General features: G+C 40.6%; 1 protein-coding gene across 7 annotated transcripts in view; it reads left to right on the top strand.

The window, feature by feature from the left end:
• Positions 1-21,600, top strand: part of mtor (mechanistic target of rapamycin kinase) — a 474,957-nt gene that overhangs the window by 92,375 nt on the left and 360,982 nt on the right. Inside the window, exon 1 of one of the 7 annotated variants that reach the window (XM_060852055.1) lies at positions 14,983-15,037. The exons of the other annotated variants lie outside the window; for them this stretch is intronic. The gene's annotated coding sequence lies outside the window, so the exon portion shown is untranslated. Of the gene's footprint in view, positions 1-14,982; positions 15,038-21,600 lie in introns of those variants that run through there. 7 annotated transcript variants of the gene reach the window in all.

Raw genomic sequence — 21,600 nt, 5'->3', positions numbered from 1 at the left:
AGTCAGCTTCTTTGAAAGCTGGCTGCCAAAGTTTTTGGGCCTTCACATCGAGTCCAGAAGGCTGCAGTTTGAAAGGGCTTATTGAGTTACAGTGCAGAGGTCAGGGCCAGTGCAGCACCCCCACTGGGTCCTAGTGCACTTCCACTCCTATAAGGACAAGCAAAAAGTGATAGAAGCTTCTAGATTACTGGGAAATGATCCACAGGTACTGCTGTACAAGGGGTCAAAAATCATGTTTTCCCATGATTTCTCAGCAGTTTTAATTCAAAAGAGGAAGTCCTTCGATGAAGTTAAAAAGAGGCTGAGGAACCTGGGCATCCAGTACTCCATGAGATACCCTGCAGTGCTCTGTTTCAGCCACAAGGACTCCGTTTATACATTTGACTCAGTGGATAAAGCTAAAAACTTTGTAGGCACTGTAAAAATAGACGGACTGGCCTGAAGAATGCAGTCAATGTTTGTTCTCTTTTCCTTCTTTCCCTTTTATTTTATTCCTTTCTTTCTCCCTAATAATTTGTATTTTTGGAAAGTGGGAAGACAACTTGGAATAAGTTGTTCCTTTTTTTTAATAACTAGATTTTCTGATGAGAAATTTTGTGGATGCTCTTTGTTGTCTTCCCCCTTTTATTTTTGTTTGTTCCGTTTCTCTTTTAGTCACAAGGAGGGATGACATAAAGCCAGGGATGTGCTCATCCTGAAATTGCCTTTTTTTTTCTGTTGATTTAAGGATCCTCTCCTTGTTTATTTTCTGGCCAAAGGCTGTGGCACAGTCCGAGTTTGAAGGAGCTGTGAAGGAAAAAATGGGTAGGGTGAGTGCCCCCTCTGGGCAGGGGGAAGAGTCTTCCATTCAAGATTTTATATTTGGTTTTGTTTGTAGTTTTTTGGTAGTTCGGTAGTTTATAGTTGCGATAGAGTAGTTTTTGTATATATAATTCTTCAACTCTGAGTCTTTGTTTACTTGTGCTCTGCACTTTGTAAGCCGGGTTCTCCCTCCGTGGGGTTCAAGGGTCTCTGAAACGGAAAATAGCTAGATGTCTTATTAATTGGTGCCCCTGGAACATCAAGGGAAGTCATTCGCTTGTTAAAAGGAAAAAAGTGCTTTCTAGCCTTAGGAGGGAAAGGGTTGATATTGCTTTGTTGCAGGAAACCCATCCTGATGATGGGGAACACCTGAAATTACAACAGGGAGTTATGACCAGGTATTCTTTTCATCCTTTTCTACTAAATGTAGGGGAGTAGCTGTACTTATAAGAAATATCTTCAGTTCACATTATTAGAATAGGTGAAAGATGTGCAGGGACGATTTGTGATGTGTGATGCTTAAAGTCCTGATACGTGGGGAGGTAAAATGCAATTTAAATGTCTACTGTCCTCCAACACATCCCCTGAAATGTTTGATTAGTTTTTTTCTCTAAGCTGAGTGCTTTTGGATCATGGTACATTATTATAGTGGGGGGGGGGGGGGGGATTTTAATTGTCTTTTGGACCTGACAGTGGACAAGATGCCTTGTGGCCCCCAACCTATTTCTTTGCAGGCCAAGCAGGTGATTGACTTTTGTGAGGAGTTGGGGCTGGTGGATATTTGCAGATGTCTTCACCCTACCGGCAGGGACTTCACCTTTTTTTTTCAAACCCACATAAATGTCACACGAGGATTGATCTTTTTCAGGCTCCCTCGGCCCTGCTGGATTCAATTATGGATTGTAAAATTGGGAATATAGCTATATCTGATCACGCAGCGGTATATTTGGAGGTTAAGGCCAAGTGAGGGGCTAGGTTTGTGGCACTGGCGTTTGGACCCTTTTCTCCTTAAGGATTCCAAATTTGTAGAATACGTTTTGAAGGAGTTTCAGGAATTCTTGACTATCAACTCAGGCACAACTAGTAGTCTGTCTATGCTATGGGAGATTGCTAAGGCCTTTACTAGGGGATTAGTTATTTCCTATTCAACTAGCTGGAAACGACAGAAAGAGGAACAGCAGTGTCTACTTGAGACGCGGTTGAAAGCCGCCGAGGTGACACATTTTGCACGGCCTTCAGTGACGAAGCTACAGCGGATCATGGCCCTCCGGGCTGCCTTTGAATTCGATACTGACACAAAACGCAAAGACGTAACCTTGCTTTTGCTAGACAAAGGCTGTTCGAATATTGGGATAAGCCAGGGAAGTATTTAGCGTACCTGACTAGGAAAAAGCGTGCTCCCCAATCCATTACTGCAATCAGAGACAGCGCTGGGGTCCTTACATATGATGCTAAAAAGATTAATGAGGCTTCTCGGGGGTTTTTACTCTGAACTGTATCAGTCTGAAGGATGAGAGGACAGGAGGGATAAAATGGAGGCCTTTTTTAAGAACCTGGACCTCCCAGGGGTAACTTTGGAACAGGCCTCTCTCTCCTTAATGGCCCCTTGACAAGTCAGGAAACACAGGAGGCAACTAAGCAACTTCAGAGTGGGAAAACACCTGGCCCTGATGGTCCCCCGGGTGAGTTTTATAAGGAGTTTATTGGGATTCTGTCAGGGTCAATGTTGGAAATGTACAATCACTCCTATATGCGTGAATGCCTACCACCATCTTTGAGAGAAGCTAATTTTCCTTAATTCTTAAGAAGGGGAAGGTTCCTGGGTATTGTGCCTCATACAGACCCATCTCTCTCTCAAATTCAGATTTCAAGATTCTGTCTAAGATCCTGGCACTGAGATTGGAAAAGATGTTGCCCTATATTGTTAAAGAGGACCAGACAGGATTTATAAGAGGCCATAGGTCCTCTACTGATATTAGAAGGTTGTTGAATATGGTCCAAGACAGCGCTGGGGACCAAGTCTGGGAATTTTAGGATTGGTAGGGGTAGTCATTTGGGGCTATTTCAGGATAGAAGATTAACTTTGCAAAATCAGAGGCTATGCCTTTAGGAAACCTTAAGGATGTGCCAGAGGTTGAAGGTGGCCCTAAGTTCCCTTTTAAGTTGTCACGGCAGGCTTCCAATACCTGGGCACTTTTATTACCCCCAAGTCTGACCTGTTATTTCAGACTAACTTTGCTCACTTGTTCGACAATATTAGGCGAGATCTCCAGAGATGGGATGCTCTTCCAATTTCAGGTAAAAACAAGGACTGCAGATGCTGGAAATCAGAGTCTAGATTAGAGTGGTACTGGAAAAGCACAGCAGGTCAGACAGCATCCGAGGAGCAGGAAAATCGACGTTTTGGGCAAAAGCCCTTCATCAGGAATAGAGGCAGGGTGCCTGCAGAGTGGAGAGGGGGAGGGGGGAGTTGAAGTGCTGGGCCACAGGGTGATGGGGTTGATTAGTGCGGGTGTCCCGGAGATGTTCCCTAAAGTGCTCTGCTAAGAGGTGTCCAGTCTCCCCAATGTAGAGGAGACCGCATCGGGAGCAACGGATGCAATAAATGATATTGGTGGACGTGCAGGTAAAACTTTGGATGTGGAAGGCTCCTTTGGGGGCTTGCATGGAGGTGAGGGAAGAGATGTGGATGCAAGTTTTGCAATTCCTGCGGTGGCAGGGGAGGGTGCCAGGAAAGGAGGGTGGGTTGTTGGGGGCGCGGATGACCAGGTAGTCACGGAGGGAACGGTCTTTGCGGAAAGCGGAAATGGGTGGGGAGAGAAATATATCCCTGGTGGTGGGGTCTGTTTGAAGGTGACGGAAATGTCTTCGAATGATGTTTATGCGAAGGTTGGGAGGGTGGAAGGTGAGCACCAGGGGGGTTCTGTCCTTGTTACAGTTGGAGGGGTGGGGTTTGAGGGCGGAGGGACGGGATGTGGACAAGATGCGTTGGAGAGCATCTTTAACCACGTTGGAAGGAAAATTGCAGTCTTTAAAGAAGGAGGCCATCTAGTGTGTTCCGTGGTGGAACTGGTCCTCCTGAGAGCAGATGCGGTGGAGGTGGAAGAATTGGGAATTCGGGATGTCATTTTTGCAGGAGGTAAGATGGGAAGAGTTGTAATCCAGGTAGCTATGGGATTCGGTGGGTTTGTAAAAAAAAAAGTCAGTGTCAAGTCGGTTGTCATTAATGGAGATGGAGAGGTCCAGGAAGGGGAGGGAGGTGTCAGAGCTGATCTAGGTGAATTTAAGGGCGGGGTGGAATGTGTTAGTGAAGTTGATGAATTGTTCAACCTCCTCGCGGGAGCACGATGTGGCGCCAATTTAGTGGAGGAAGAGATGGGGAGTGGTGCTGGTATAACTACGGAACGTGGATTGTTCTATGGTAGGAGGCGGTGTCTTGAAGGGGAGGATTACGATATCTTTTGAGCAACTGAGCCGCAAATACAGGTTGCCCAGCAGAGAGATTTTCTGTTTTTTTTTCAGGTTAGGGATTTTATCCAGAAGAAGAGTACGCTTTTCACTAAGCCATATAAGCCTGACAGAGAGATTGTTGCTACGTTCCACAAGCACCCTTTCAGTTAGTGCCTTCTGTCGCCTGCTGGGTGGCAGGGTCAGGCAGGATATTAACCAGTTATGTGAGGTCTGGGAGCAAGAGCTCGGAGTGGAGATATTTTCTGAAACAAGGGAGAACATATGGGAGAATGCTTGAAAGATCTCAATCTGTAGCAGGACATGCGCTATGCAGTTAAAAGTTCTGCACAGGGTTCATCTGGCACCAGACTATCTGGTGAAGTTTAAAAAAGGGACATCTTCAATGTGCGCCAAATGTAAAATAAGTGTAGGTACTCTTACATTGCTTCTGAACATGCCACAGGCTCCATGTTTATTGGAGTGCCGTGGCGGGAGAGGTAGAGAGGGTATTGAGGACTGAAGTCAAAATAGACCTGATATCTCTCCTCTTAGGTCTATCAAATTCATCATTTAAAATGGGCATGGAAAGAAACTATTTAATATTCTTGCATATTACGCACAGAAGAATATTCTGGGTGTCTGAGAACCTGCTGGGCTTGCTGGGATGGCTGAAATTAATTATGGACTTGGACTTTTTTACAAAAGTGGTGCACCACACAACAGACCATTTTTATAAGACATGGCAGCCCTACTTGAGTTATTTGGATGTAGATTTGTCAGTTTTCTTAACTAGGGCACTTGTTTAACCAGGGGTGGTTAAGTTTGTCAAGCACTGGGCCCTGGAGGGGGGGGTCTCCTGAGTTATTCCGGGTATGTATGCAATGCCCCCATTCCTTTGTTTGGGAGCTTTGCGCTGAGTATAGCTGTGTTCTTTTGGGGTTTTTTTTGTTTTTTTTGATCTATTTAGTTATTGACTTATTTATTGGTGTTGCTTTGCACAGTGTTAGGGTTTGTTTTGTACTATAGGGTAGGTTAGTAGACTGTATTGTAATTTATGTTTTTTTTTCTTTTTATTATACTAATATTTGTTATTGATTGCATTTTTAATAATTTTATACGTTTGTAAAGTTTAAAAAAATTGCTAATAAATATATTTAACAAAAAAAAACTCATTGTCCTTTCAGGCAGGAAATCTGCCACCCTTGCCTGGTCTAGCCTTCATGTAATTCCAGACCCACAGCATTGTGGTTGACTCTAAATGTCCTTTGGGCAATTGGGGATGAGTGATAAATCCTAGCCTAGTAGCAACACCCCTATCTCTCGAATGAATGAAGAAAAATAGCTTAATGCAGTGGTTTGAGGTCAATACCTATAAGTTTATCTGTGGATTGCCATTATGTTTCCATCAGTCTGATTAGTATGTAGTACCAAGTGATTGTACAGCTGGATTACTTTATGTTTTGAATGTTGGTGGCTATTGTTTTAATTGTTCTTGGCATTTCCTTGTCTGCAGTTTCCTGCTTTTTTTTGTATGAGTCAGCCTGTGCCCTTGGTTGTTGCACTCTTGACTCTGTAAGTTTTTTTTTCATGAAATTGGGTTAAAGTCATATATTTTGTTGTCCTACCTCAAATTAATATGGTCGACTATACTAATTGGAGAAGCTGGTGGAAACCAGGTATTGCTCAAAAACGATTCATTCTGATGTTTCAAGTGCGAGGAAGATGCATGTTAGCCAACTAATAAAATATACCTTCGACCTGATCTGTATAAAGCAAGAAGATTCCAATGTAGCCCATGAGGAAGCTGTGAATTGTTTAAAAATTGAGAAGGATACCATCTTTGCGAGATGTGTATTCTCTAATAGGTAAAGTTCTCTGGAATGATTGACTATGTATTATAAATCAATTATTGAGTGTTTTATAATGGTCTTCTAAACCATCATATGGTTAAATTTATTGATCATTGATATTATCAATATGATCAGTCCATAACTTTATTGAAAATATTGAAAGAAATGTTAATTTCAAGCAATCTTCTATTGCAGTGTTGTTATTTTGTTGTGGCAAGTGAACTAATAAAGTAACCTTGGCGCATACAATGAGATGAAGTAGACTAGCAGTTTTATTTTAATAGATAACTGTTTATTTAAAGGGCTGATGTAGTCTAACTTTTAAAATGATTGTGTTTTTGAGAACATGCTTTTTTTTGTAATACATTGCACATCCATAAAGAAAGATATGCATTTACACAGCAGCTTTCACAACTAAAGTTATTACAACATGCTTCATAGATAATCATGTATTTCTGAAGTTAAAGACACCTATCTTGATGATGTCCATCTTTAAGTTAATATGGTAGACAATCCTAATTGGAGAAACTGGAGACTGCTCAAAAACAAATTTCTGATGTTTGTAATAAGTTTAGCCAAAATATGACTAATGTGGTGTTATTATCTTGATATTTGATTTGGAAACTGTGGGCCCATATAGTATGTAAGCAGACCTAAAATAAATATTGACTGTTTTTTGATTCTTACAATGTTGAGGTTGGTAGTGTGACAATGCTGCTGCTTGAGCAAGGTTATTTTCTCAATGGCCGGGGAGTAGTCAGTTCTCCCAGTTCAGGTTGTTTACTACATTTTTTTTAGTAGATGGTTCCTGACTGCCTTTCTCTCTAAAATCTCTCCTGCCTGTATGCACCTGAGTTTGAATTTACCTTTTGCCAAGGGCTGTGTTTATGATGTTATGGGAATAGGATCAGCTCCTTACTAAGTTGCTAGATCAAGTCAGTTAAACTATCAAATAGTTCTATTCTAAATTTTGTTCATGTTTCAACTGTACTATTTTTAGTGTTGGAGTATTTTAGGTATTAGAGGCGATTTCCTCGAATTCCAGGAGCAGCAATTATTGTTTTATATCCTGTTGCATTGTTTTGGAACTTTTGGGGAACAAAAGATCAAAACAACAGCACTTTAAAAAGAAGGACGACAGACAAAGGCAGTGACCACACTGTCAGAGAGAGAAACCAATACTGCTGTCTACTACAGCAGTGAATCTGCACAGTCACTGCCTTTTACTGCCTGTTTGAGTTCAAGCATCTCTGGATATTGGAGTGTGTCTAGGAATAATTAACAAACAGCAAAATTCACAGCTGACCTTGGAACCTGTATGGAACACAACACGGGAACAAAAGTGCAGAGGTTTTAGGTATAGCCTTCCTGTAAATCCACAATAGTGGGTAGAGTTGGTTCTTTCTTGATTTATATGTTTTATTGAGATCTGTCTCTTGATTAAATGTTAAAAATATAAGCCATAAGTATTAAGTTAGCCAAGAGCAGTTTTTTTTTAACAGCAATAAGATGGTGCTATTTTCCGGGTCTGTAGATTGTGAAGGAGCAAAGATGGCCTATAGTAGAGTGATGTGCTCTTCCTGTCAGATCTGGGAGTTTAGGGAGAGTTTCCATGTTACTGATGATTATGTCTGCAGGAAGTGTCTTTGGTTGTGAATCCTATCTTATCAGATGGATTGGTTGGAGAGGCGGTTGGAGGCAATAAGGAAGTTACAGAAGCCAAGAGTTGTGATGGATGGCAGTTATAGGAAAGGACAAAGCCGCAGATATAGTCAGGTAGATGGGATAACTCCAGGAAAGGTAGAAGGGGTCAGCAGGTAGTGCAGGAGTCTCTGTGGCTATCTGTATCTGAAACAAGTATTCTGTTTTGGAAAATGTAGGGGGTGATGGACTCTCAGGAGAATGTAGCACGAACAGCCAAGTTTCTGGTACCAAGAATGGCTCGAATGTAATGAGGGGTACTCTGGGTTCCAAGCAATTGATTGTGACAGGGGATTCTCTGTTCAGAGGCACAGGCAGACATTTCTCCAGTTGTCAGTGAAAAGGCAGAATGGTGTGTTACTTCCCTGGTGCCAGGATCAAGGCTATCTTGGAGAGGGTGCAGAATGTTCTCAAAGAGGAGAGGGACCAGCAGGAGGTTGTTGTACACATTGGAACAATTGAAAGGGAAAAGGATGAGATTCTGAAGGGAGAATTTAGAAAGTTAGACAAGAATTTAAAAGGGAAGTCCTTGAGAGTAGTAATATCTTGATTATTCCCAGTGCTACGAGCTAGTGAGGGTAAGAATAGGAGGATAGAGCAGATGAATACGCAACTGAGGACTTGGTGCAGGGGAAAAGGGTTCACAGATTGGAACGGGACCAGTATACTGGCTGGGAGGTTTACTAGAGCTCCATGGGAGGATTTAAATTAGTAGGGTGGTGGGGGGTTCAGGGGTGGGACTCAGGGAAATAGAAAGGAAAGATATCAATCTGAGATCAGTACATGTGGGAAAAGGAGAGTGTCAAACAGTCAGGGCAGGCAGCAACAAAGCAGAAAAAAAGGTAGGACTGATAAACTAAACTGCATTTATTTCAATGCAAGAGGCCGAACTGGGAAGGCAGCTGAACTAAGGGCATGGTTAGGAACATGGAACTGGGATATCAGCAATTACAGATTGACAGCTTAATGTTCTAGGGCACAAATGCTCGAGGATGGATAGAAAGGTGTGGCAAGAGAGGAAGGGGGAGTGAGTTTTTGATAATGGATAGCATTATGGCTTTACTTAGGGAGGATATTCCAGGGAATACATCCAGGGACGTTATTTGGGTGGAACTGAGAAATAGGAAAAGGATGATTACCTTATTTGGTATTGTATTATAGACCACCAAATAGTCAGCAGGAGATTGAGAAATAAATTTGTAAGGAGATCTTAGTTATCTGTAAGAATAATAGGATGGTTATGGTAGGGGATTTTAGCTTTCCAAGCACAGACTGGGACTGCCATAGTCTTAAGGGTTTAGATGGAGAGGAATTTCTGTGTGTACCAGAAAATTTTCTGATTTGGCATGTGGATGTACCTACTAGAGAAGGTGTAAAACTTGACCTACTCTTGGGAAATAAGGCAGGGCAAGTGACTGAGGAGTCAGTGGGGGAGTATTTTGGGGCCAGTGACCATAATTCTATTAGTTTTAAAATAGTAATGGAAAAGAATAGACAGGATCTAAAAGTTGGAGTTCTAAATTGGAGGAAGGCCGATTTTGACGGTATTAGGCAAGAACTTTCAAATGTTGACTGGGGGAAGATATTCACAGGTAAAGGGACAGCTGGTAAATGGGAAGCCTTCAGAAATGAGATAATTTGAGTCCAGAGACAGGATATTCCTGTTAAGGTGAAATGTAAGTCTAGTAAGTGTAAGGAGTGCAGGATGACTAGAGAAATTGAGATTTTGGTTAAGAAAAAGGAAGCATATGTCAAGTCTCGACAGCAGATCGAGTGAATCCTTAGAATTCTGAGTATAAAGGTAGTAGGCGTGTACTTAAGAGGAAAATCAAGAGGGCCAAATGGGGTTAAGGAGAATCCAAAGAGATTTTATAAATATATTAAGGACAAAAAGGTAACTAGAGAGAGAAGAGGGCTCCTCAAAAATCAGCAAAGCAGCCTGTGTGTGGAACCACAGAAGATGGGGAGCAGACTAAACGAGTATTTTGCATCAGTGTTTACTGTGGAGAAGGACATGGAAGATATAGAATGTGGGGAAATAGATGGTGAACACTTGAAAAATGTCCTTATTACAGAGGAGGTGGTGCTGGATATCTTAAATTGCTTAAAGGTGGATAATACCACCGGATCTCACGAAATAAAGGGAGAACTAGACATTTGGATACAGAACTGGCTCAAAGGTAGAAGACAGAGGGTGATGGTGGAAGGTTGTTTTTCAGACTGGAGGCCTGTGACCAGTGGAGTGCCACAAGAATTGGTGCTGGGGCTTCTATTTTTTGTCATTTACATAAATGATTTGAATGCGAGCATAAGAGGTACAGTTGGTAAGTTTGCAGATGACAACAAAATTGGAGGTGTAGTAGACGGCAAAGAGGGTGACCACAGATTACAACAGGATCTTGACCAGATGGGCCAATGGGCTGAGAAGTGGCAGATGGAGTTTAATTCAGATAAATGCGAGGTGCTGCATTTTGGGAAAGCAAATCTTAGCAGGACTTATAGTATTGCTGAACAAAGAGACCTTGGATTGCAGATTCAAAGCTCCTTGAAAGTGGAGTCGCAGGTAGATAGGATAGTGAAGAAAGCATTTGGTATGCTTTCCTTTATTGGTCAGAGTATTGAGTACAGGAGTTGGGAAGTCATGTTGTGGCTGTACAGGACATTGGTTAGGCCACTGTTGGAATATTGCATGCAATTCTGGTCTCCTTCCGATCGGAAAGATGTTGTGAAACTTGAAAGGGTTCAGAAAAGATTTACAAGGATGTTGCCAGGGTTGGAGGATTTGAGCTATAGGGAGAGGCTGAACTGGCTGGGGCTGTTTTCCCTGGAGCATTGGAGGCTGAGGGGTGACCTTTTATAGAGGTTTACAAAATTATGAGGGGCATGGATAGGATAAATAGACAATCTTCCTTTAGATCAGGGAGTCCAGAACTAAAGGGCATAGATTTAGGGTGAGAGGCTAAAGATATAAAAGAGACGTAAGGGGCAACTTTTTCATGCAGAGGGTGGTACGTGTATGGGATGAGCTGCCAGAGGATGTGGTGGAGGCTGGTACAATTGCAACATTTAAGAAGCATTTGGATAAGTATATGAATAGGAAGGATTTGGAGGGATATGGGCCATGTGCTGGCAGGTGGGACTAGATTGGGTTGTGATAGCTGGTCGGCATGGACAGGTTGGACTGAAGGGTCTGTTTCCATGCTCTACAAATCTATGACTCTATGACCTGATCAGATGTACCCTAGAGCTCTGTGCAAAGCTAGGGAAGTGATTACTAGGCCCCTTACTGAGATATTTGTTTCATCGATTGTCACACATGATGTGCTGGAAGACTGGAGATTGTCTAACGTGGTGCCACTATCTAGGAGAGGTATAAGCAATAGCCAGGGAACTATAAACCGGTGAGTCTGACATCAGTGTTGGGCAAGTTGTTGGAGGGAATCCTGAGGGACATGCATTTAGAAAGGCAAGGACTGATTAGGGATAGTCAACATGGCTTTTTGCATGGAAAATCTTGTCTCACAAATTTGATTGAATTTTTTGAAGAAGTAAGAAAGAGGATTGATGAGGGCAGAGCAGTGGACATGATCTATATGGATTTCGTTAAGGCGCTCGACAAGGTTCCTCCTGGCAAACTGGGGTTACCAAGGTTAGATATCATGGAATACAGGCTTGAAGATAGAGGGTGGTAGTGGAGGGTTGCTTTTCAGACTGGAGGCCTGTGACCAGTGGTGTGCCACAAGGATCGATGCTGTGTCCACTATTTTTCATCATTTATGTAAATGATTTAGATGTGGACATAAGAGATATAGTTAGCAAGTTTGAAAATGACACCAAAATTGGAGGTATAGGGGACAGCGAAGAAAAGATTACCTCTGAGTATAACAGGATCTTGGTCAGATGGGCCAATGGGCCAAGGAGTGGCGGATGGAGCTTAATTTAGATCATTGTGAGGTGCTGCATTTTGGAAAGGCAAGTCGTGGCAGGACTTATCCACTTAATGGTAAGGTCCTGAGGAGTGTTACTGAACAAAGAGACCTTGGAGTGCAGGTTCATACCTCCTTGAAAGTGGAGTTGTAGGTAAATAGGATAGTGAAGAAGGCATTTCATATGCTTTCCTTTATTGGACAGAGCATTGCATTTAGGTGTTGGGAGGTCATGTTGTGGCTGTACAGGATATTCGTTTGGCCATTTTGGATTATTGCATGCAATTCTGATCTCCCCTCCTATAGGAAGGATGTTGTGAAACTTGAAAGGGTTCAGAAAATATTTACAAGGATGTTGCTAGGATTGGAGCATTTGAGCTGCATGGAGAGGCTGAATAGGCTTAGGCTGTTTTCCCTGGAACATTGGAGACTGAGGGGTGACTTTATAAAATCATGAGGAACATAGATAAGATAAATAAACAAGATGCTTTCCCTGGTGTGGGGTGGGGGAGTCCAGAATTTGAGGGCTTACGTTTAGGGTGAGAGGGGAAAAATTTTTAAAAGAACACCTATACAAGGTATTCACCAAAAACGGATGCCCGCGCAATTTCATCAACAGATGCCTAAGGGAAAGACAATGGAACGAGGACATGCCGCAACCCAAAGGACTGGCCACACTACCATACATCAGGAGCATTTCCGAACTGACAGCCAGACTGCTGCGACCACTAGGACTCCTAACAGCACACAAACCAACAGCCAATCTCGGACAACACCTGACCAGGATGAAGGACCCGATACCCAGCATGAGCAAAACCAACGTAGTGTACAAAATCCCATGCAAGGACTGCACAAAACACTACATAGGACAAACAGGAAGACAGCTAACAACCCGCATCCATGGACACCAACTAGCCACGAAACGACACGACCAGCTATCCTTCGTAGTCACACACACAGACGACAAACAACATGAATTCGACTGGGACAACACTACTATTATAGCTCAAGCCAAATAGAGAACAGGCAGGGAATTCCTAGAGGCATGGCACTCATTCACTGATTCTATCAACAAACACATCAACCCTGGACCCAATATACCGGCCACTGCAGCGGACAGCAACTGACAACCGGAAGCGGCAGAGACAAGCCACTATAAATGCCGAAGGAAACATGACAGAAGCGCCTCACAGGAGGCTCCCAAGCACTGAGGATGTCACCTAGAAAGGGGACGAAACGTTTGCAACAAAAACTCCCAGCTCGGCGAACAGAACCACAAGAACGAGCACCCGAGCTACAAATCTCCTCCCAAACTTTGAATTCTTTTTCTCTGTTTTGTCAATTATATGTAAATCTTCATAATGAGATTAGTAGGCGAGGAAGCATTTTGCATTCTTTATGTTTAATATAAATAATTGTAATTATTTCTTGTGTGTTCATATTAAGTCATTCAAGGCAATTGATTTGGAAGTCTAATGAATATAAATCAAGAGAATGGGCAACTATATTTCCTAGGCAAAATAACTAATTCTCTCTTCCACCCATGGAAAGTCTCGGATTCCTGATGCATTAGGAAATGGAAAACAAAATAAACTGAAAACCAACCAAGAAATGAACATTGTGTAGCTATTAACACTGGACAGATTTTAATGACTTTTAGTTTTAACTTCTTAAATTTGTCACTTATCATGCTGACTTGAGACAGAATATCATTTGTGTCTCTTGCAATCTGAGTGGTGCAGCGAGAGTTGGTTTTGACGCTTAAAATTCCCAGTTTCATGTTGAAATTCCTTTCATGTACTTGTCCTTCCCTAGCACTGGAATATTCTTTTGGCCCTAGAACACTCCAATAAAATCTGCATTTCATCAACTTTGTCAAATTGTGTGTTCCAGAATTTCTCCACCCATCATTTCTGGCATTAATTTCAAGTTCCCAGGCTGTAAGCTTGAATTTTCTTTTTACAACTTTACTTCTCCTCTTACTTTTAAATCCCAAGTCATTGACCAAACATTTGACTACCCTTCCCAAATATCTCTTCTCAGTATGCTGATTCTATTTATGAATTTAAGAAGTATCATTCAATATGTTTCTGTTATTCTTGCATTTTATATATAAATTGAAGCAGTTTCTGCTTGCATACGTGCATGTAAGTCGCTACTGCAGATCTGGCTAATTGTAAATTATGAAGCAGTCACTTGGAATTTATTCTAACATCATGTAATTGGTTGATACATTTTTGGAACATGCTTGTAACTGGTCTTGTATATTGAGTTCTATATGATAAATTCATTGAGGAAGCATTTTAAACATTATTAAAACATTATCAAATACTAGTACTGTTAGGGAAAGTTTGAACGATTTGGGTAGTAGGAGAAGCACCAGAAGAGAGAGGAGAGAAATATGATCATAAGACAGCGTTAAATCAGCTGCAAAATATCCTAAAAATTTGCAAAATCCAAACTTAAGTACAAATAGAAATAACTGGCTGTGGTGTGATGGCCATTATAGAGATGTGATCAAAGTTTGTGCGAAGATTTGTAGCTCGGGTGCTCGTTGTTATGGTTCTGTTCGCCGAGCTCCACTGATTCAACCAACAAGCACATCGACCTGGACCCAATATACCGGCCACTGCAGCGGACAGCTGGAACTGACAACCGGAAGCGGCAGATTCAAACCATTATAAATGCCGGAGGAAAGATCACAGAAGCGCTTCACAGGAGGCTCCCAAGCACTGAGGATGTCACCTAGACAGGGGACGAAACGTCTGCAATACAAATTCCCAGCTCGGTGAACAGAGATGTGATTGTAAACTGACAATGTATGGGAACTGAATATTCAACCATATTTGACAGGCATACAAGAAAAAGAGATGAGAATGTAATTGAAACAGCAAGATTTTGGAATCCATATGGATGAAGTTGAAAAGGGAATAAGTCACCCATTGGAGTTATTTATCAACTCCCTAAGAATAGCTGCATTATAGAATAGAGCATACATTAAGACAACAAAAGTACTACAATAATTATGGGAAAATTTTGTCTTCATATAGTTGAGCACCTTTGCAAGTGTAACCTTGAGTTCATGGTGTATCTGGGGACGTTTATTGGAACAACCAAAAATAGTCGATTCTAGACAATGAATGTGTAATGAGATGGGGTTATTTAATGAATTCATGGTAATGGGTCCTCTTAAAGTGCAATAGCGTGTTAGAATTTCTCATTCAGTCTGAGCATGAAGGATCTATGTCTTAAAGGAATCACAAAGTTATGAAGCATTGACTAAAGTGGACTGAGAAAATAAGTTACGAGGTAAGCAGTGGCAGACATTTATAGAGTATCACAGACAAAGATTGTGTTTTATTGTTTTTTTAGGTTGAGTATTACTTTGTGTGAAGCTATTATATTTTATTATCCTGTGATTTTTATTTCAATTTTAAATATTCAAGCAGCAAAGTTTTGTGAATTTAAAAATAATGATTATCTGTTATCTCACACATGTCCGAGAAGTACAAAACATGAATTCTCTCATATGCATTTTAAAAATTAACCAATCCGTTCAGAGATGTTATTATACACGTCTGGGACAGGTGAGATTGAACCCAGAGGTAGGGACACTGCTACTGCTGTACCGCAAGAGGCATTCACATACGCAAACATCACATGGACAAAGATTAGGTACAAGTGAAAAAAACAAATCAAAATATGGCATTATTTTAGTCTCATCTGGCTGGCCTGTAATTTTCGATAAATAAATGCTTAAGCTGGAATGTAGATCTTATAAAAGCACAGATTCTAAATAAACTGCAAGGTCTGTTGCAGTTGAATTGCCATGAGTGCAGCTCTTTGAATTTTGTTGTATCAGATTGGGAGGAGAATCTTTTTCCTGTTTTCAAAGTATAGCCATCTATCACCTTGGCTTTGTGTTGCTGATGGTATCTATCACAATTCAAATTCTGCTGTTTGTTTTAAAAGCAGGTAGCATAATGGCCGTCAAGACCTATTACAAGTCTGAACCCCTTTTCCAGATACAGGGGTATATTCATAGACCATAGAACATTACAGCGCAGTACAGGCCCTTCGGCCCTCGATGTTGCGCCGACCTGTCATACTAATCTGAAGCCCATCTAACCTACACTATTCCATGTACGTCCATGTGCTTGTCCAATGACGACTTAAATGTACTTAAAGTTGGCGAATCTACCTCCGTTGCAGGCAAAACATTCCATACCCTTCTTATCTGAGTTGGGAACCATCCAATGTTGTGACTTGCACACCCTGATGATTTGAGACAATAAATATCTTTGTATTTAAACATTAATAGCTGTTACAAGATAATGGAAGGTTAATGAGATCTATTCCATTTAATTTAATATTCATTCATTTCAATGTCTCTGTCTAAGGTGAAACAGAAGACAAGTTAGCTATTATTTATTCCTGCGATGGTTTCTGATGCTGACTAAGCGCATGGTTCCAAGCAAGTACTGACATCATCTCCATAGATTTTACATATGATGTTACGTGCAAATACATTACTTCTCAAGTCTAGAGAAATGCACAATTTTGAGCTGAGTTTCAGTGGGGAGAGATGTTGCAATATGGGGGACAGGAGGGCAACAAGGAAGGCGTAAAGGCTGGGAGGGAGTGATGTAAAGAGGGCCAACAAGTCTGGAAGCCCTTTTTCCCCTTCTATGCTTCCTTCTCTCTCTCTCTGCCCCCACTCCTCCATTTTCCCCTCCCATGAGGTAGATAGAATATTTGCGTTTTATTGCAAAGAAGCTGGAGTTGGTGCATGGACTTCCAAGGTCCATGCATGGCGTCAACTTCTGGAACTAAAAGTCAATGAGCAGCTCACTCATATGTATATGGAAGCTTAGAGAGCCTTTGAGCATCTGCACAGCTCAGAGGATATGTTGTTAGACTATAAAGTATAGGAATGCTTTTACAACTGTTGTTGACAAGTCTCAACAACTGCAACAGCTTTGGTCTCCTTATTTAAGGAGGGATGCCTTTTTATTGGAAACAATTCAGAGAATATTTAGGAGGCTCATTCCTGTGTGAAACAGGTTAATTTGTGAGGAAAGGTTGCTAAGAGGGGCCTAAACGCATTGAAGTTTAGAATTAGCGGCGATCTTACTGGAAGATATATTCTGAGGAACCTTGACAAGGTAAATGGTGAGACGATGTTTCCCTTTGGGGATCTGAAACTAAGCATCACGGTATGGAAAAGAAGGGTTTCCAATTTAAGTGGGAGCTGAAGAGGAATTTATTTTTTCATAGGATTGCTCATCTTTGGTATTCCAGAAAGTAGAGGAAGCTGGATCATTGGATATATTCTAAAGACTTAAGTTGAACTTTCATCTACAAGAAGGTGTAGGGTTATGGAGACAGGCAAGTAAATTTAAGTTGAGGCCACAAATAGATCAACTATGATCTTTTTGTACTGCAGAACAAGTGAAGAACTAAATAGCTTTTTGTGTTTAACTTTGTTTAATTACCCTCATAAACTCAGAAAATTAGAGTGCTAGGGATAGGAAAGAAGAAGAATTTCTGATATGTTTTAAGGAGAACTTTCTCAGTGTGTCTGCAGCCCATTAGGAAATGAAGCAATGGTTTCAATGAAGTATCTGGTTTCAAAAAATGAAAGGAAAGCAAGAAGAGTGAGCTACAGTAGGGCATCAGTGATATTAGCATAATTTTGTTTAAAGAAGTTACAGAGATCAGAAATGAGGAAGGGCTAACTTCATTGACTAAATTGTAAAAGTTAAATGTGTGACTAAAAAATAAGTGGATCTATGGATAGCAGTAAGAGAAGAGAGACTTCAGGTACAAGCAGGGTATATTCCTTTGAAAAGAGAATGCACAACATTTAAGTCAAATGTGCTCTTGATAACAAAGAGAATAAAAATAAAGACATTGCAGAAAAAGGAAACTTGTGACAAGATTCAGAAGGAAGATTTAGTTCAACTCCAGGATGATTATGGAAAGTACCAATGCTTGCGAGGAAGGCTGAAATGATTGAGAAGATGAGCAGGTAATATTAGATTGAATGTTAAACTATTTTATAAACATGGAAGTAGTTGAGGAAATAAGTTTGTCTTGTTCAGGATTCAAACAAATCTTCATCCAGAAACCTGGCAAAAAACGTAAGCAGATGGCAGGAAAATTACATTGAAAGAAGAGAGGGTAGTAATGAATAAGATAGTCATAGGTATGGAAAGTGCACTAAAAAGATTACCATTATTGAAAGTTGGTAGGTCACCATGTCCAGATGAAATGCATCCTTTGTTGTTGAAAGAGGCAAAAATGAACATACGTGCATTGGTCACAATATTTCAATCCTTATGGAATACAGATATGATGCCAGAAATTTGATTGTTATGTTTGGTAATGTTATGCCACAATTTTGAATCGTCCAGGAAACTACCAATTACTCAACCTGACATTAGTACGAGGTAAATTATTGGAGATTGTTATGGGGGTAAATTAAACTTTCACCTGGAAAGACATGATTTATCAAAGAGTGCAAGAGCAGCAGGTTGACTAAGGTGATGCAGAGGATATATATGACCAATAAGGTAGGAAGAATGCACTGTCTTTCTCTCTTTCTATTTCTCCCTGAGTCTCTCATTTAATTAAGTTTACCTCTTTCCAGTATGGGCAACCATATCCTTTTATTAAATAGAATAGAAAGCTCAATCAGGTTTCTTTAATAAACACAAATTGATTTATTATAGAATGAAACTTGATCTGTGAAGATGGCAATGTGATTTACACACTGTTTCTATTATTGAAAATATAAATGTTTCCTTCTTTAAATAGCTGAAAGCACATGTGCATATACACACTCCCCAAAAAGGATGATTTCTGAGATCTTCGGTGGCTGTCAGTCTGCTGTTCTGGTGCACAAAGATAGATGCCATTGTACATATGGTTAACTCTGGGGACTTTGTGTCATCATTCACAAAACATCAACAAACCCTTTTAAAGGTGTTCCATGTTAGAGCTATTGGACCAAAGCTGTTGGTACCACAGTGGATCCATAAGAAAGATTCTTTTTCAGAAGCAGCTGGGAATCCTATTTCTTTCAGCAAGTTTCTCTAGAGCTATTCCATTCACTATGCAAGCAGAAACTAGAACCTGACCATTCTAAACCCAGGTGGATGGCCTGCAGTAAATTAGCAGTCTTCACCAGAGAAGTGACAACTAGGAGATGCCTTTTAAAATAATGTTTAAATGTCATATAATTGACATTTTAAGGTGTCCACAAAAAATGTCTAAATAGTAAAACGTTCACATTTTGAACTGTGTAAGAATAATTTTGGAAAATTACACATTGAAGGATTCTTGCAAAGATGTGGCACTAAATCTGACTTCTCCTTTTGAAGATCAAATGCAAGCATGATGGGATGAACGGCCACCTATCATTGCTGTAAGTTTCCGTGATTTATCCACTGTTTGACTACCCTTTAGGAACATTGCAATTGACATGGCAGCAAATCAGTATAGGACTGTGTGACCTACTGGTCCATGTGGTTTGTGAAAATGTCATGTGATATGACATAACTTCTTGTTTTCTTTTCCAAAAATACATCTCTTTTGTCTCAGTAGCCTACATCAGAGTAAAACTTTAACTACATAGTCTCAGTATCAGTAATAATGTTTGTACAGGATATGTAGTTTGCCCAGACTTCTTTTGAATTGGGCACAGTGTAATCTTTATTAGGGGAGGAGCTGCAAAGAAAAGCTTTTACTTAAATGGACAGATGTCAGCAAGGTTCGGGTGGCCTCTGTTCTAGCAAAATAAAACGGCCAGACATGAGTCTTGGAGAATACAAAGTACTGTACCTTTTAAATCGGTTCCTTTGTCAGCTCCTTCATTTCAGTAAGAAATTGAGGTATTAAGCTGACAAGTGGGGAAGATGAATGGTGGAAGAATAAGTAACTTGCATTTACACTTTGGGTAAGAACATGTGTATATGTGTGGGTATGTTTGTATATTTTGTGCAGTTATGTCAATCAAATTTAAGATAGAATCATGTACCATGAGCTTTCCTATATGTCATTGTTCTAATCACAAACTGGCCATCCAGTCAATTGAGCTAACTAACCTTTTTTCTCCTTTTATTGTTCTAATATAGAAACAGAAAATGCTGGAAATGCTCAGGTCAGGTACCATCTGTGGAGAGAGATCCAGCATTAAGGTTTCAGGTTATGGCTTTTCATCAGAATGAGAAAAAGTAGTGATGGAGCAATATTTTAGAATGAAAATACACAAGGAGAAGGCTGAGAAGGGTAGTTGCTGATAATGTGAGAGGTAGGAATGGTTTAAATGGCACAAGACGAATGGTAGTCGTAATAGGACAAGAAAGATTGTTCTAGAGGAGTCATAAAAAGCCAACAGCAAAGTCACTGTCAGCAACTAGTATCTGAACATGGGAGCAATGGTCGTAATGTAAAGTTGTTCAAATTAATGTTGAACCCGGCAGGCTGTCAATTGTATTCTTGTGTGAGCTTAGTGAACATTGGGATAGTATTCTGTAGAGCATAGAACATTATGCACAGTACAGGCCCTTTAGCCCTCAATGTTATGTCGCCCTGTGAAACTAATCTGAAGCCCATCTAACCTATACTATTCCATTCTCGTCCATATGCCTATCGAATGACTATTTAAATGCCTGTAAAGTTAGCGAGTCTATATCATCCCCAGACACGATGGGCAATTTAGCATGGCCAGTCCACTTTATCTGCACATCTTTCAATTGTGGGAGACACTGTAGCACCCAGGGGAAACCCATGCAGACACAAAGAGAATGTGCAAACTCCACACAGATAGTCACCCGAGGCTGGAAACAAACCCCGAGTCCCTGGCAGCAATGCTAACCACTGAGCCACCCATAAAATTATGATTTTAAGTACACCCACTGAATAGAATTACTAGAGGATGGAAACATCATCAATACAAGAATTGAATGAATTACCAAAACAAGCAAACATGAAATTTGCCAGATATACACTCATACTTTCTTTTGTTAAAATGGTAAGTCCTGAGTTTCGTTTTGTTTTTAATTTCAGTTGACTCATTTAGGAGATTTGAATGCTAGTATTTACATTTTTTAATACACTTTCATATATGAGCATGTATTAGATGAGAAAAGATAATAAAATTAATCAATTTGTGATCAGTCTTATGCTCAGATGTGACATCTTTTCCTTTTATTGGTGCTGTCTGTTCCATTTCAAGTACCTGATGTCAAAAGTTAGGAGGTGATCTGATGGTGTTATTTAAAGTTATGGAAGATGTATTCTTAGAATAGAAAATGAGAACAGTGAGATGACTTGCTTTCTACTTGGGGGAGTTTGAATCAGAATATTGAAAGAGCCCGACACTGTTTGTGCTGAGGATAGACACATGCCGGAGACTGAGAATTCTGAGGCAAGTTGCTCATCTGCCGACTTCTGAAAGACGTAAGCCAGAAATGTGATGGAATACTGCCCACTTGGCTGGATGAATGCAACTCCAAAAACACTTGAAGCTAGACACCATCTAAAGGAATCCATTTGATTGAAACCCCATTCATTATTTCAGACGTTGACTCTCTATGTCACTGCACAATTGCAACACCATACACAAGGTGCACTGCAGTGACTCACCAATACTCCTTCAACAATTCCTTCTCATGTGGGCACGTGGGGCTGATTGACCTTTTGTACTCTGACAGTTTGCGATTCAAACCTATGACTTCTAACATCTAGAAGAACAAGAATAGCAGGTGCTTGGGGCCACCACTACCTGCAAATTCCCATCCGAACCACACATCATCCTCTTGATGAATTATATTACTGTTCCTTCTCTGTCATTGGATTAAGATCCA

This window comes from Hemiscyllium ocellatum, chromosome 37 (assembly GCF_020745735.1).
Source record: "Hemiscyllium ocellatum isolate sHemOce1 chromosome 37, sHemOce1.pat.X.cur, whole genome shotgun sequence".
Classification (NCBI taxonomy): Eukaryota; Metazoa; Chordata; class Chondrichthyes; order Orectolobiformes; family Hemiscylliidae; genus Hemiscyllium; species Hemiscyllium ocellatum.
The sequence above is the reverse complement of the archived record's forward strand: the minus strand, read 5'-3'. Positions and strand labels throughout refer to the sequence as shown.